The 16,815-nt window shown below is 39.0% G+C and overlaps 1 non-coding gene across 1 annotated transcript; it reads left to right on the forward strand.

The window, feature by feature from the left end:
- Positions 1-9,637: 9,637 nt before the first annotated feature.
- LOC148568227 (small nucleolar RNA R71) lies at positions 9,638-9,741 on the forward strand. The gene has a single exon (XR_015882977.1). It is a non-coding gene; the product is annotated as a small nucleolar RNA R71 (small nucleolar RNA).
- Positions 9,742-16,815: the final 7,074 nt, after the last annotated feature.

Below are 16,815 nucleotides of genomic sequence, written 5' to 3' on the forward strand. Positions count from 1 at the left end.
ACATAATTTTGAGCCATCATACTCACAAGCACCTTACCACCAAACACCTCCATGTGACCCTAATCCTTACCCACCATACCAAGAGCCTTATGAGCCATACACAGAACCACCTCAACTCCAAAACAATTACCCCCTTCCTCTTCCAATGACGAGTTGCTTCACTCTATTGAACAAAGACAAACAACCATGGAAAGCACACTTACCGGTCTAACCTCTGCATTACAAGCTCTCGTCTTCCATATCGGATCATTGACGACCTCCAATATTCAACCCTCAAGCTCTAGTGCACTTCCTTTTCAACCACATAATGATCTCTCCATCCCATCACCGCCCTCCATGGAAGAACACTCACATCCATCAATCCAAGAGCAACACGATCCCAATTATGCTATTGACATGGAACAAGAGAGAAGGGATCGTCTTCACGAATTCATACTTCATAAGAAGCTAGAGGAGGCCCTAAAGGGGGAGGTAGCAGAGACCCTTGAAGATGATAGAGTAGTTGAAGAATTAGTGAAGGACGACATCAAGGAGGAGTTTGATTTTGCATTAGAACAAGTGGAGGGAGCCGTAATGGTTGAAGAGGAGGAAGTGGTTGAAGACTTAGGAGATGCGGAACCTCCATGGGAAAGTCCAGTCATAGAGCCTCCTTCTAAGGTGTTTGATGTTGATGTTGAGGAGGGTGTACAACCTCCAAAGTATACCATGGTTGAAGACTTTGAAGAGGTTGATCAAGAGAGGGAGATTAAAGAAGAAGAGGCACAACATCCCATGCCGTTGGTAAGTAATGAAGAAGAAATTGAATTGAAAGAAAGCTACCAAGAGGAAGAGGTTGAAATTGAAGAAGCTTGCAAAGAGGTGAAAGTTGTCAAGGAAGACCTCAAGGGAATGGAGCTAGAAATCACCTTACCAAAGTTGTTGGAGACCTCTTCCCCAAAGCCATCATCATCCATTCCTTCATTCAAGTGGGTAAATCTTTCATCTCTAAGCTTAATTAGCCCACTTGAGTATGCTTTGCTTGAGACGGATGGGCAATTTAGAGCTCTTTGTGGCTATAAGAGTAAGAGGGAGATGGTTAGTGGTAAGAGTTATCCTGCAAGGTTCAATATGGTTGCACGCTCCAAGTTGAAGTGCCAGGATTGGTGTAGAGCTCGATTGAATGGGTCTAGGAAGTCGTTTGGGTACTTCATTGAGAATTTAAATTGCTTGCCACTCGGTTGGAACAATGATGATCAACACAAAGATGGGTGCAAAAGCAAGGTTTTGGACCCCAGAATTCAGTCTAGAAATCAACACTGTTGGGGCCTTGTCACTTGCTTTAACTTGCTTGAAGGCTTTGTGCGCCTAGTTTGGGACCCCGGAGGCTTTTGGGAGTACAAACATTGGTGGGGATTCCTGGATGAGTTTAAGCACAAGCCACCATGACAAGGAGCTCACCAAATGTCCAATTTAAAGACTTTAACTAAAAGTGCTAGGTGGGAGACGACCCACCATGGTATGATCTTTCATTTTTATTTTAGTTTTAATTTATTTTATTTTATTTTTATTAGTGTTCATTCATACTTTCTACATCATGACCTGTATTTTGCATAAAAAAAAGGGGAGGGATTGACGCGCAAGCATCCACGACGCCCACGCGTCGTATGTGTATGTGCAAATAGGCAGAGAGTTCTGCAGGAATGACGCGGAAGGCATGCCTAGCGCACAAGCTAACCCACGCGTACACGTGCTGCACATGTACGCGTCCCCTGCGTTTTTTCCAATCCACGCGGAAGCGTCCCTGACGCGTACGCGTGGGATTGCAAATCGGTGTAAAAATGTGCTTGAACAGAGAGTTATGATGCCATGGTGCTGGAGTCGCGCGGGTACTCACGCGTACGCGTCCCTGACGCGTGCGCGTCCTTTCGCTTTCAGACCACCCACGCATACGCATGGGCGACGCGTACGCGTCGCATGGCTAGTACAGTTTTAACGCGCCCTGCGCGCGCATCACGTACCGCTTTTCATTCCTTTCTCCTTTCTTCTCTCCTTTCTCCTTTTTCCTTCCTTCTTTCTTACTTTCTTCTTTTCCACTTCTTTAACTTCTCATCCTCATTCTTTTTCATTCTATTTTCTCTATTACATTTGCATACTCTCATTCATTGCATTTTAATTTTGTGCATGTTTTATTTTCTTTCCTAAGTTTATTATTTTACCATTGGTGTTAAATGTTCCTATTCACCTGTTGCGTCTTTTCCTAAAATATTTTGGTGCTTCGTGACTTGTTCTTAACTGTTGGGTGTTATTACTTATAAGTCAATGTTAATTTTTCTGATACTGGTATTCCTTTTGCATTGACATGAACTTATACTATCTTGCCTTACCCACACCCTCTTTCCCATTATTGCAATTTCTGTACTTTTGATATGTCATTTGATGCTATTGTCTTCTCACTTGCATGTTGTAGCTACCATGTACTTGAGACCCTCATTATTTGGCATTAACCCAACCATATTCTGGGTTACTTTTCTTCTTTTTTTTCTTTTTTCAGGATGGCCACCAGGAAGAGAACCGGAAGACGTTTATATGGGGCAACAGACAAGTCCATCTGCACAATATTTGGAGAAAAGCGTCAGTTGGAACCACCCGTCCACTTGCACATCTTAGCATGCACCGAGGACGGTGAAATCTTTAAGTGTGGGGAGGTTGACACCGACTTCCGTGGGTTAGTTATTCTCTTCTCAACACCAATGGTTTATTTTTTTCCTTGTTAGTGTTGCATTTGCATGTTTGATTTCATGTTGTTTGATTTTTGTGCATATTTTACCACTGCTTGGTTAAAGTAATGAGTTTCTTTTCAAGACCCTTTTTATAGAATTTCACTAATTTAAATTAAAACATTTGTGTTAAACTTGTTTGAGGATTGTAATTTGGAACATGAATTATAGCTAAGAACACACAACCTGTGAGATTTGAGCTTAATTACATGGTTACACTATTTAACCATAATAGTTTTTCTTGTGTGTTTCTGACGTTAGAATTTTTGCCAGTAAAGAATTTCATAAAAACATTTGCGTTGTAGATATAGTCTCTAAACCGACAAAAATCCCTTCGTACAAATTTTTTGGTTGTCACAAGTAACATACCCCTTAAAAATTGTTAACCGAGTATTCAAACCTCGGGTCGTCTTCTCAAGGAACTGCAAGGAAGTATGTTCTTATTATTGGCTATAAAGGTTGTAATCGGGGTTTAGAAGGTGAGAAGCAAGTGATTTGAATGACAAGTAAAGTAAATGGAAATTAAAATAAATAAAACTGTAAAGCAAACTTTTGGCAAGGTAAGAGAAATTGGAAGTCCAACTTAGTTATCCCTCTCAACAATAATGAAAGTTGAATCTAAATTCCACTTAGTTAACCTTTACTAGAGCAAAGGAAAGTCAAGGGACTAATTAGTTTGACCTTCGAATCCTATTTATTTCCTAAGAAAAAGTTGGGATTATTGAAGTTCAGTTCAATTAGCAAGATAACGATATCAATTATGCTGAGTTTAATAATTGATGCGTGGAAAACTTGTCTCTCAACAAATCTCCCTTCGGCAAGTGTACCGAAGTTGTCGTCAAGTAAAAACTCACAATAGATTGAGGTCGAATCCCACAGGGATTGATTGATCAAGCAACTTTAATTAGAAGAATGTTCTAGTTGAGCGAATCCAGAATTTGGGTTGAGAGTTGCAGAAAATAAAATGGTGAGAATGTAAATAACAGAAAAGTAAATGCTAGAATTAAAGAACTAGAAGTAAATGACTGAAAATAAATTGCAGAATTGTAAATGGGAATGGGGGATTTGCTCATAAAAGTAAATCGCAGAAATTAAAGAGAATGGGTAAGATTAGAGATGGGGAATTCATTGGGCTTAGGAGATGTTGCAATTCTCCGGATCAAGTTCATTTTCATCTCTTCCTCAATCAATGCACTCATTGATCTCCTTGGCAATCTTAAGTGATTGAATTGCAATTCCTTGCAATTCAATCTCTCAAATCTTGATCAATAGCCAATTCCTTGGTCAATTGCTCATGAGAAGAGATGAAGTATGGTCACTGATTATACCACATGCATTTCCCAAACCAAGTATTGAGAGGGTTATAGACACATACCCATCCAAACCCAATTTGGTCCAGCATGAGAAAGCATTTCTAGCTTGATCTCTTCATTCCTCTTCCAAGGTTCAAAAGAGATCCAAGTTTGAATAGCTTCTCTTCCAAGATAACTACTCAATTGGATGAAGATCGAAAGCTTTCAAGTAAAATCAAGAGGAAAGATAGAAGAAGAACATGAAAATTAGTATTGATCCATCAAATTACAACAGAGCTCCCTAACCCAATGAAAGGGGTTTAGTTATTCATAGCTCTTGAAAATGAAAACAAAGATGGAGAATACATCATAAAACTAAATATTGCAAAGAAAGTAAATACAGAGAGTAATTCTTCAGCCTCCAGAACTCCTTTACAATTCAAAGTTACTCCTATGTATACTACTCTTCTCAGCTTCTAGTTTACTCTTCAAGTCTTGGGCCTTTGGATCTTGAGTTTGAAGCAGTTCTTTTCTTCATTTGGGCTTGGCTTTACTTGCAGAGAGAAAGTGCTAAGTGGGTAGAGACTTCAGCTCAGGACGTTAGGGGTGTTAATATTTAGTGAGAATATAAGTTCGAGAACGTTAGTGACACTTAACATTGTCACTAACGTTCCAATGCACCCCTTTGCCTTACGTTAAAACCCACGTTAACTAGGTTAACGTGGCTTTTAACGTTGCCTTGTTAGTCCTTCGAGAACGTTAGTGACACTCAACATTGTCACTAACGTTCCAGTGTGCCCCTTCTTGTTTCACGTTAAAGCCCACGTTAACTAGGTTAACGTGGCTTCTAACGTGGTCCTTGCCAACCTTCGAGAACGTTAGTGACACTCAACATTGTCACTAACGTTCCAATGTGCCCCTGGGTCTCACGTTAGAGTCCACGTTAACTAGGTTAACGTGGCTTCTAACGTGGCCATCTTTTAACCATCCCAACGTTAGTGACAATGTTGAGTGTCACTAACGTTGTCTCATCTTTCATTTCTCATCGTTAGCTTCCATGTTAACCAAGTTAACGTGGAGGTTAACGTGACTCTTGGGGGTTGTGTGGTTGCTTCAACGTTAGTGACAATGTTGAGTGTCACTAACGTTGTCGACAACTCTTCATCCTCTACGTTAATTCCCACGTTAACCAAGTTAACGTGGGAGTTAACGTGGTACTTAGCACCATAGGCCAACATTAGTGACAATGTTGAGTGTCACTAACGTTGGCTTCTCTCCCTCCCCCTTAACGTTAGAGGCCACGTTAACTAGGTTAACGTGGCTTCTAACGTGGCCACTTATGAGTGATTGCCAACGTTAGTGACGATGTTGAGTGTCACTAACATTGGCTCAACTTCTCTTCTCCACGTTAAAGTTCACGTTAACTTGGTTAACGTGACTCTCTAACGTGGGTATTGATGGCTTTCTTTGAGAGTGTTATTGGCAATCACTTTTTTCATTAATCCTTGCAAGTTACCTCCCCTTTCTTGCTCCTTTTTGGTCCTGAAATCAAGCAACAAAGTGCATCAAAGCTCCAGTCTAAGTCATGAGTAATGCAACATAATATTTGTCACTAAACTTATGCAAAATCCTCATGAAATCATGTAAAATGCACAATGTGTGCTTGAGTCAAGGCATAAGTGAATATTTACCCAAAACTAGCTTATTTCCTAAAGAAATGCATGAAACTAACCTAAAAAGAGTAAAGAAAAGGTCAGTAAAACTGGCCAAGATGCCCTGGCATCACAACACCAAACTTAAAGCTTGCTTGTCCCTAAGCAAGTACTGGAACAAGAGAATGATGAATGGAATATCCAGAGGAATGAGTCATTCTTGTGGAAGTCATATTACTGATTTTATGGTAGTTTCTTGCATAGCAACTTAGGTTCATTCCATTACTGGTTTTCAGACCTTTATCATGTCCCTAAACACTTACTTTGTTTATATCTCATGAGACTTTTATTCATTGATCCTTTTATTGTTGTTTCAAGGGTTATTTGTGTTATTTAGGCTAAGTGCTCTGTAAGGGGGCAACTCTTTAAGATAAGCTTTCAGCCAACACTCCCGAACCAGTTGGTTCAAGGTGCTAGGTGTTGAACCACCCCTAAGGACTTACTCCCTCAAGTCTCTCCCCCATACATATACACCACAGGCATATAGTTTATTTGTTTTCTTTTCTTGATACCTTGGTGTCCAGCACCTCTTTGGGTTACTAAATGCTCTGTAGTGAGGGTTACTCTTGATAGTGGATTTTCAGCTGATAATCCCGGGTTAGTTAACCCAAGTTACCAAGTGATAAAGCACCCCTAAGAGCTTATTCATCCAAGTAGATCCCTCACACAGGGGCACCACAGACACTTGCCTCAAGCTTAAAACCATTGATGCCTAGCCTTATTGCTTACTCTTTTTCTTTTGTTTTTCACTTCCATTGTTCTTTCCCTTTTCTCTTCTTAGGATCTTGTTATTAACTTAGTCTCATGAGTGTATCTAAAGCAAAGTATTCAGGATAGATAGTTGTCCTCCTAACCTTGTGGTTGAACCAACTTAGCTAACTTATAACTACCCCAAGGATTCATGAATGCACTTCCACAATATAAACTCCACTCTGGTCTTTTAAAAACATAAACATTCTCTTCTTCATTTGATAAAAAGGGATAAACTTACAAGTAGATAAGGGAATGATGCAGTGACATAAAGACCAGTGCACATAGACTCTCTTCCATACCAAAAACTAAAAATAACATGATTTGAAAAAGGTTTAAACATAACATGGAAGCAAGTTCTATTTCATACAAGATCTTCCTTATTTAAAACACAGAGAAAGATGGAACAAAGAAGGAATTCCACCACCTTTTACTGTTGTGGGTGTCCACGCTCTTTTCCTTGCTTGTCCTCCTTATTTTTGTTGCCTCGCTTCTTTGGGTGAAAGTGCACCATTTCCTTATAAGATTCCTACAAGGTCACTGGAAGTTGCTTGTTCCCAAAGCACTTGAGACATAGTTAGCTTATATGTATGCTTGTGCCTCTTGAACTCAGTTTGGTGTGTGAACACCAAACTTAGTTCTTTGCCCAGTACACAATATTGCATATATGCAGAAACCCTCATATCTTATTATCAACAAAGCAATGATCACCTATAGTCTAACTACACCTAAGTGGTTTCTCTTGGTTGAATGGAGCTAGCAATGTTCTTTTGGGAGTGGGATGTAATTCTAACCAATGTCCTTTAGTGGAACACCAAACTTAGAATTACACCATCACTCTTGGATTGTTCTGGTGTGGAACACCAAACTTAGTTCCTTTCAATACAGGGGAAACCACTTGTGACTTTTATTGAAATAAGGATGAAATTGAAACTACATGAGGTTGGGTTGCCTCCCAACAGAGCGCTCTTTTATCGTCGCTAGCTCGACGAGTTTCCTTCATCATGGTGGTTGGTAATGCTTAAAGTCCTCCCCTCTTGCTGTGGACTTGTATCCATTGGTTGGATCAATGATCTCCATATGTTCCAGAGAAAGAACTCTGTTGATAGTGAAGACCTTGGGTAATTGAGATGGTACAGTAGGGAGATTAGGGGGAATATCTGGGAAGTAAGCTGAGACAACTCTATCCCCTGGAGAGAAATCTTCCGTAGGGATCTTCTTATTCCTCCATCTCCTTGGTACCTTCTTTTTTATTTCTTTTGAGGTTGCCTTCCCCTTGGTGACCTCTTTTCTCCAAGGAGTTGTGATGCTGTCTTCACCTGCCTCTAGAGGTTTTGGTTCCTCCAACTTCTCCTTGAGCTGTGGCAATTGCTGTTTTCCTTGTTTGTCAGTTAATGGGGTCTCAGAGTGAACTGGCTGTGCTTCAGTGCTTGTTTCGTCCTTCAGTGTCTCATTGTCATTCGTGCTTAGTTCCTTGTCCTCTTGATCTGTTTCTTGTGAGAGTTTGAAAACATTGAAGCTGAGTCGTTCATCATGGATTCTCAATATTAGCTCCCCTTTCTCTACATCGATAAGTGCTCTGGCCGTAGCTAGAAATGGTCTTCCCAATATGATTGGGTGAGTGTGACTTTCTTCCATGTCCAGAATGACAAAGTCTGTTGGGAGAAAGTACTTCCCAACCTTTAGCAACACATTTTCCACCACTCCTATTGCCTGCTTTTGAGTTTTCTCAGCCAGTCTGATAATGACATCTGTAGGCATTATCTCATTGATCTGCAGCCTCTTCACCAGGGATAAGGGCAGTAAGTTGATGCTGGCCCCTAGATCACATAGTGCTCTGTCGAACATAGTTTCACCTATGGCACAAGGGATATGAAAACTTCCTGGGTCTCTTCTTTTTGTAGGTAACTCAGGTTGAATAAGGGCACTACATTCCTTGTTCATCACTATAGTCTGCCCTCCCTTGAGTGAGCTTTTCCTGGGAAGAAGTTCCTTCATATATTTGATGAATGCAGGCATTTGTTGAATTGCCTTGATGAATGGTATGTTCACATGCAGAGATGCAAACAAGTCTAGGAACCTTGAGTATATTCTTTTTCCCACAGTACCATTGAGCAGTTGAGGGAATGGTGCATAGAGCTTCAGCAGCTCTTGTTGTGAGATTTCTGGTTCTTTGTGATCTCTATCCGCCTCCTTTGTTGAGTTGTCTTCAGGTTGTTTGCACATTTTGCCTTGCTTGTCTTCAATCTCTTGATCGCTTGTAGTGACCATTTTGCAATCTTCCCATCTTACTTTCTTTGCTTCTCCCTTGGGGTTTTTCTCAGTGTCACTTGGGAAGCTATCAGTAGGTTTGGGAATTTTCTCAGCTAAATATCCCACCTGGAATTCTATCTTCCTAATGGTTTCTCCCTGGTTCTTAATATTGGCTCACACCTCCTCTTTGAACACCTTATTTTCTTGAATCTCTTGGCTTATTCCTTCAAGTAAGGTTTCAATCTTAGAGAGCCTGTCATCAATTGATGAGTGGTTCGGAGCTGATGTGCTGTTTTGGTTTTGATAAGTGTGTGGAGAGTTGTTGTTGTGGGGGTGTTGAGATGTCTTCTGGGTGAATTGTTGGTGAGCTGCATTGTTGTTGGGATTGTAACGTCTCTGGTCTTGGTTTTGATCTTGCTCACTTCCCCACCCAAAGTTCGGGTGATTTCTCCATCCAGGGTTGTAAGTCTTGGAGTATGGATCATAGTTTTTCCTTGGTGAATTCCCAATGTAGTTGGCTTGCTCCTGACTCCCTTCTGCTTCTTGGTTTACTCCTTCTTGTGTTGTTGATGAAGTGGAGATTGCTGCTACTTGGTTCATCTCCATCTTCTTGGTGAGGTCAGCCAGCTGCTGAGTAATGAGCTTGTTTTGGGCCAACAGAGCATCTACATTGTTTAGCTCCATCACTCCTCTTGTGTTCCCTCTTTCGGAAGCATAGAAGTAGTCATTTTCTGCTACTGTTTCAATAACATATATAGCTTCCTCAATGGTCTTCTTCTTGTTCAAAGACCCTCCAGATGAATGATCTACTGCCTTCCTTGACTCATAAGAGTGCCCTTCATAGAAAATGTGCAGCTGGACCCATTCGTTGAACATGTTAGGTGGACACCTCCTTGTTAAGTCTTTGAACCTCTCCCATGCTTCATACAGAGTCTCACCATCCTGTTGCCTGAAGGTTTGAACCTCAGCTCTCAGCCTATTGATTCATTGAGGAGGGTAGAATCTTGCTAAGAATTTGTTCACCACATCCTCCCAAGTTGTCAAGCTCTCCCTTGGGAAGGATTCCAGCCACTTGGTTGCCTTGTCTCTGAGTGAGAAGGGAAATAAGAGCAATCTATAGGCGTCAGGATGAACACCATTAGATTTCACTGTGTCACATATTCTCAGGAAGGTGGTCAAATGTTGGTTGGGATCTTCTTGAACACCTCCTCCAAACGAACAGTTGTTCTGAACAAGGGTGATGAGCTGTGGTTTAAGTTCAAAGTTGTTGGCATGGATTGTTGGCTTTTGGATGCTACTTCCACAATTGCCTGGGTTTGGATTAATGTAAGAGCCCAAAACTCTTCTATCCTCCCCAGCATGATTTGCTCCACCTCCTCTGCCATGGTTGTGAGTCTCTTCTTCATGATGATTTTCCATGTTTTCTTCCATGTTTGGTTCAAAGTATTCCTCAAATTGTTCCTCCTCTTCTTCAGCACCAACTACTCGTTTTCCTCTTGCCTCCCTCCTTAGTCTAAGGAAGGTTCTCTCTGGTTCAGAATCAAAGGAAGTTGAAGTCCCGCTTCTTCTCCCTGTCATACAACCAACAAGTACAAGCAGAGAAGATAGGTGCAGACAGTATTTATGTCAGAATTGATGTTAGTTGTGGGTGATGCAATATATCAAACAGTTAGTGGGTTAGCAAACAGAATTGAAAATAACAAAGAAAAACAAGAGAGTAGATGGAGAAGGGAAGAAGTTTTACTAAAGCAAAAAGCAAATCAATCAAACAGAAAATGAAATACACAAAATAAAATGCTCAATCTAGTGATCTTCCAATCTAATCATTGTTGATGCACAATCAATCCCCGGCAACGGCACCATAAACTTGATGCGTGGAAAACTTGTCTCTCAACAAATCTCCCTTCGGCAAGTGTACCGAAGTTGTCGTCAAGTAAAAACTCACAATAGAGTGAGGTCGAATCCCACAGGGATTGATTGATCAAGCAACTTTAATTAGAAGAATGTTCTAGTTGAGCGAATCCAGAATTTGGGTTGAGAGTTGCAGAAAATAAAATGGCGAGAATGTAAATAACAGAAAAGTAAATGCTAGAATTAAAGAACTGGAAGTAAATGACTGAAAATAAATTGCAGAATTGTAAATGGGAATGAGGGATTTGCTCATAAAAGTAAATCGCAGAAATTAAAGAGAATGGGTAAGATTAGAGATGGGGAATTCATTGGGCTTAGGAGATGTTGCAATTCTCCGGATTAAGTTCATTTTCATCTCTTCCTCAATCAATGCACTCATTGATCTCCTTGGCAATCTTAAGTAATTGAATTGCAATTTCTTGCAATTCAATCTCTCAAATCTTGATCAATAGCCAATTCCTTGGTCAATTGCTCATGAGAAGAGATGAAGTATGGTCACTGATTATACCACATGCATTTCCCAAACCAAGTATTGAGAGGGTTATAGTCACATACCCATCCAAACCCAATATGGTCCAGCATGAGAAAGCATTTCTAGCTTGATCTCTTCATTCCTCTTCCAAGGTTCAAAAGAGATTCAAGTTTGAATAGCTTCTCTTCCAAGATAACTACTCAATTGGATGAAGATCGAAAGCTTTCAAGTAAAATCAAGAGGAAAGATAGAAGAAGAACATGAAAATTAGTATTGATCCATCAAATTACAACAGAGCTCCCTAACCCAATGAAAGGGGTTTAGCTGTTCATAGCTCTTGAAAATGAAAACAAAGATGGAGAATACATCATAAAACTAGAAATTACAAAGAAAGTAAATACAGAGAGTAATTCTTCAGCCTCCAGAACTCCTTTACAATTCAAAGTTACTCCTATATATACTACTCTTCTCAGCTTCTAGTTTACTTTTCAAGTATTGGGCCTTTGGATCTTGAGTTTGAAGCAGTTCTTTTCTTCATTTGGGCTTGGCTTTACTTGCAGAGAGAAAGTGCTAAGTGAGCAGAGACTTCAGCTCAGGACGTTAGGGGTGTTAATATTTAGTGAGAATATAAGTTCGAGAACGTTAGTGACACTTAACATTGTCACTAACGTTCCAATGCACCCCTTTGCCTTACGTCAAAACCCACGTTAACTAGGTTAACGTGGCTTTTAACGTTGCCTTGTTAGTCCTTCGAGAATGTTAGTGACACTCAACATTGTCATTAACGTTCCAGTGTGCCCCTTCTTGTTTCACGTTAAAGCCCACGTTAACTAGGTTAACGTGGCTTCTAACGTGGTCTTTGCCAACCTTCGAGAACGTTAGTGACACTCAACATTGTCACTAACGTTCCAATGTGCCCCTAGGTCTCACGTTAGAGTCCACGTTAACTAGGTTAACGTGGCTTCTAACGTGGCCATCTTTTAGCCATCCCAACCTTAGTGACAATGTTGAGTGTCGCTAACGTTGGCTCATCTTTCATTTCTCATCGTTAGCTTCCACGTTAACCAAGTTAACGTGGAGGTTAACGTGACTCTTGGGGGTTGTGTGGTTGCTTCAACGTTAGTGACAATGTTGAGTGTCACTAACGTTGTCGACAACTCTTCATCCTCTACGTTAATTCCCACGTTAACCAAGTTAATGTGGGAGTTAACGTGGTACTTAGCACCATAGGCCAACGTTAGTGACAATGTTGAGTGTCACTAACGTTGGCTTCTCTCCCTCCCCCTTAACGTTAGAGGCAACGTTAACTATGTTAACGTGGCTTCTAACGTGGCCACTTATGAGTTATTGCCAACGTTAGTGACAATGTTGAGTGTCACTAACGTTGGCTCAACTTCTCTTCTCCACGTTAGAGTTCACGTTAACTTGGTTAACGTGACTCTCTAACGTGGGCATTGATGGCTTTCTTTGAGAGTGTTATTGGCAATCACTTTTCTCATTAATCCTTGCAAGTTACCTCCCCTTTCTTGCTCCTTTTTGGTCCTGAAATCAAGCAACAAAGTGCATCAAAGCTCCAGTCCAAGTCATGAGTAATGCAACATAATATTTTTCACTAAACTTATGCAAAATCCTCATGAAATCATGTAAAATGCACAATGTGTGCTTGAGTCAAGGCATAAGTGAATATTTACCCAAAACTAGCTTATTTCCTAAAGAAATGCATGAAACTAACCTAAAAACAGTAAAGAAAAGGTCAATGAAACTGGCCAAGATGCCCTGGCATCAATAATGTTGAGTTACTGATTTCTTAACAAAGACCAAAGAGGGAAAAAGTAAATTGCTAGAATAAAATATCTTCAGATTGGAAACAATGATAACATAAATCAAAAGGAGCAATGATAAACTAAAAATACCTCAATTATCATTAATTCAAATAATACTCTGTAACATGGAATAATTCATAAATTAAATTATAAAAGTAAATAATCAACTCAAGTGCTAGAATAAATAAATAAAAGTGAAAAGGGAAGCTTAAAACAAAGGAACATAAAACCTGAATCGAGAGTCACTCTTAAAAACTAAGAGAAGTCCTAAATCCTAATCCTAAGAGAGAGAGGAGAGAACATCTCTCAAACTAAATCTAAATCATGGGAAGTAAAAATTGGCGAGCTCTCCCTAAATGGATGCGTTCCCCCACTTTATAACCTTTGGTCTATGCCTTCTGGACTTGGATTTTGGCCAAAAAGGGCTTCAGAATTCGCTATGAGCGTTTTCTGCAATTTCTGGTGCGTGGCCTCTGTCACGCGGTCGCGTCATTCGGAGCTTTTCTTGCCACGCGGTCACGTCAGTCATGCGACCGCATCATGTGTGTTCTGCTTAAGGCGCGCGGTCGCGTCAGTCATGCGGCCGCGTCGCTGCTGATTCGCGCTTGGCACGCGATCGCTTCGTCCATGCGATCGTGTGGATGCTAGTTTCTTCAGAAGCTCCGTTTTGTGCTTTCCTTCCATTTTTGTATGTTTCCTTTCCATCCTTTAAGTCATTCCTACCTTAGAAGATCTAAAACTACTCAACACACTAATCACAGCATCGAATGGAAATAAAGGTAATTAAAATAATTAATATTAAAGCATAGGAAACATGTTTTTCACATACATCACATAATAAAGAAGGGAAAGTAAAACCATGCAATTAATATGAATAAGTGGGTGAAGGATTGAATAAATCACTCAAATTAAGCACAAAATATATCATAAAATATGGGTTTATCAGTTTCCTTCTCTATAATTGTAATCTATATTTTGTTCCATTCTATATGTCCATTGTTTAGTGTATTTACATGCATACATATGATTGAGGCCATCAATTGTTATTAGCTCACTTATCCCAAATAGCCTACCACTCTATTTACCTTTGTTAGCCATCTTGAGCCTTTTAATCCCCATTTGTTCTATATTTTACCACATCACTAGCCTTAAGTGAAAAAAAAATTAATTACCTGATTTGAATCTTTGGTTAGCTTAAGTTAGAGATTGTGTATTAATTAAGTGTGGGGAACTATGGGAACTTGGATTGATGAAAGTGTGTTGTGTTTTATTAGCAAAAGTATTGGGAATTTGGGTGCATACTCATATGAGACCAGAAAAATTAAAAACTCATGTGCATTGATATGTTATGTTTACTTTTATATTTTCAAAAAAAAACCCAAAAATATTATTACAATATAAATAAATAAATAGGGGACAAAAATTATCCCAATGCTAAGTCTAATAAAAGATCAATGCATATGTGGAGAAATTAAAGAAAGTTGATACATGAGTATGTGAAAAATACAAAAGGGAAATTTTGGGGTAGCTAGGCATGATTTTAGAAGTATATAGCGTGTATATGTGTGTGTGTAGGTGAGAACTTAGGTTAGTCAAAAATTCATATTATAGCTCACTTGGCCATACATATATCCTCACACTTACCTTAGCCCCATTACAACCCTGAAAAGACCTCATGATGTTTGCATTGGTATACTAAATATTTGTTGATTAGATAGATGAAGAACAAAGTTTAGAAAGCAAGATTAGAGAAGAGTAGAGTGATTCACCCTAGACACCTGAGAGATTAGAGTATACACTTCCTGTGAGGGTTCAATGCTTGATTCTATGTTCCCAACTTTCATGAGCTACCTTCTTACAAGTTTACTTATCTTTTATTGTATGATTTGAGTTAGTGAAATCTGATTTGTTTTTGTCTTGAAGAACTTGTTTACTTTTAACCAAGTAGGTATAAATATTTTTGCATGTAGTTGGATTCATATAGATAGGTTGCATTGCATAAATTCCACCATTTTGCCTTCACTCTTATAGTTTCTCTTGAGCTTAGCATGAGGACATGCTAATGTTTAAGTCTGGAGAGATTTGATGCACCACTATTTCGTGGTACATCTTGTGCTTAATTGAGTGGATTTTATCCACTATTCTTACATTTATTCATAGAATTCGCATGTTTTGCATTTTCCTTCCTAATTTTGTGCTATGATTGAAAACATGCTTCTTTGGCCTTAAATTTGCTAATTTTAAACCTCTCTTATTACCATTCGATGCCTTGATATGTGTATTAAGTGATTTCAAGGTTTATAGGACAGGAATGGCTTAGAGGATGGAAATGAAGCATGCAAAAGTGGAAGGAATACAAGAAACTGAAGGAATTGCTAAGTTGTCCAGCCTGACCTCTTCGTACTTAACTGACCATAACTTGAGCTACAGAGATCCAAATGAAGCATTTTCAGTTGCGTTGGAAAGCTAACATCAGGGGCTTCGAAATGATATATAATTTGTCATAGTTTCCCTGAAGATAAGTGACGCGCTCACGTGCATCACGCACACGCCTGCATCTGCAAAAATTCAGCATATCAGAATTCGCACCCACCGATTTCTGGGCTATTTTTGACCCAGTTCTCGACCCAGAAAACACAAATTAGAAGCTACAGAGTGGAGGAAAGGAATCAAGAGATACTTCTTATTATTCTCAACTTAGATTTTAGATGTAGTTTCTAGAGAGAGAGGCTTTCTCCTCTCTCTTAGGTTTTAGGATTTTAGGATTAGCTTTTATATTTCAGATTTATATTTTAGTTTAATTAGTTTTTCTTCTACTTTTATTTATTCTAGCACTTCAGTTATCTATTTCTCTTGTTGATTTGTTTATTTTTCCCAATTTAGTTTATGAACTCCTTGTTAGATTTGATTTTCTATTTAATGCAATTTGAGGTATTTCAGATTTATGATTGCTTTCTTCAATTTATGTTATTGATACATCCAATTTTATTTAGATTTCTCTCATTTTGGCTTTTATTGAGTAATTGGAGACTCTTGAGTTATCAAACTCCTTTGTTGATTGATAATTAGAATTTGCTGGTTGATTTGGATCCCTCTAAAGCTAGTCTTTCCTTAGGAGTTGACTAGGACTTGAGGAGTTAAATTGATTGGTCCACTTGACTTTCCTTCATAGTTAGAGGTTAACTAAGTGGGATTAATAAGCAATTCTCATCACAATTGATAAGGATAACTAGGATAGGACGTCCAGTTCTCATACCTTGCCAAGAGCTTTTCTAGTTATTAATTTACCTTCTTGTTATTTTACTTTCTTGTTCCTTATTTCAAAACCCAAAAAGATAAAATCCCATAACCAATAATAACTACACTTCCCTGTGATTCCTTGAGAGACGACCCGAGGTTTAAATACTTCGGTTATTAATTTTTATTGGGTTTGCTTTAGTGGCAAACAAAAATTTTGTATGAAAGGATTCTTGTTGGTTTAGAAGCTATACTTTCAATGAAACTTTATTTGTGAAATTCTTTACTAGCAAAAATCCGTTCATCAACTTCCAATAGACAAGAAGCACGTCTTTAAAGTCAGAAGTATAGAAAGGATAGGAAAATAGAAAAGAAATAAAAGAAGTAAAAGAAAAATACCTTAGATATAGTAGATAAGAGTAGATAAAGAAAGGAAATCACAAGAAAGCTTTTTGTGCCAATTGGCAAGAAGCTCCAAGTGAGATGTGAAGAACAAAGGAAAGAAGATAAAGAATTGTAGGTAAAAAATAGAAAGAAGTAGAGTTGAATGAATTGAGATGAGAAGAGAAGAGGTCTAAATAGAAAAAGTAAATAAGAAAAATATTTTTA

Source organism: Arachis ipaensis, chromosome B4, assembly GCF_059453495.1.
Source record: "Arachis ipaensis isolate K30076 ecotype BB chromosome B4, ASM5945349v1, whole genome shotgun sequence".
Taxonomy (NCBI): Eukaryota; Viridiplantae; Streptophyta; class Magnoliopsida; order Fabales; family Fabaceae; genus Arachis; species Arachis ipaensis.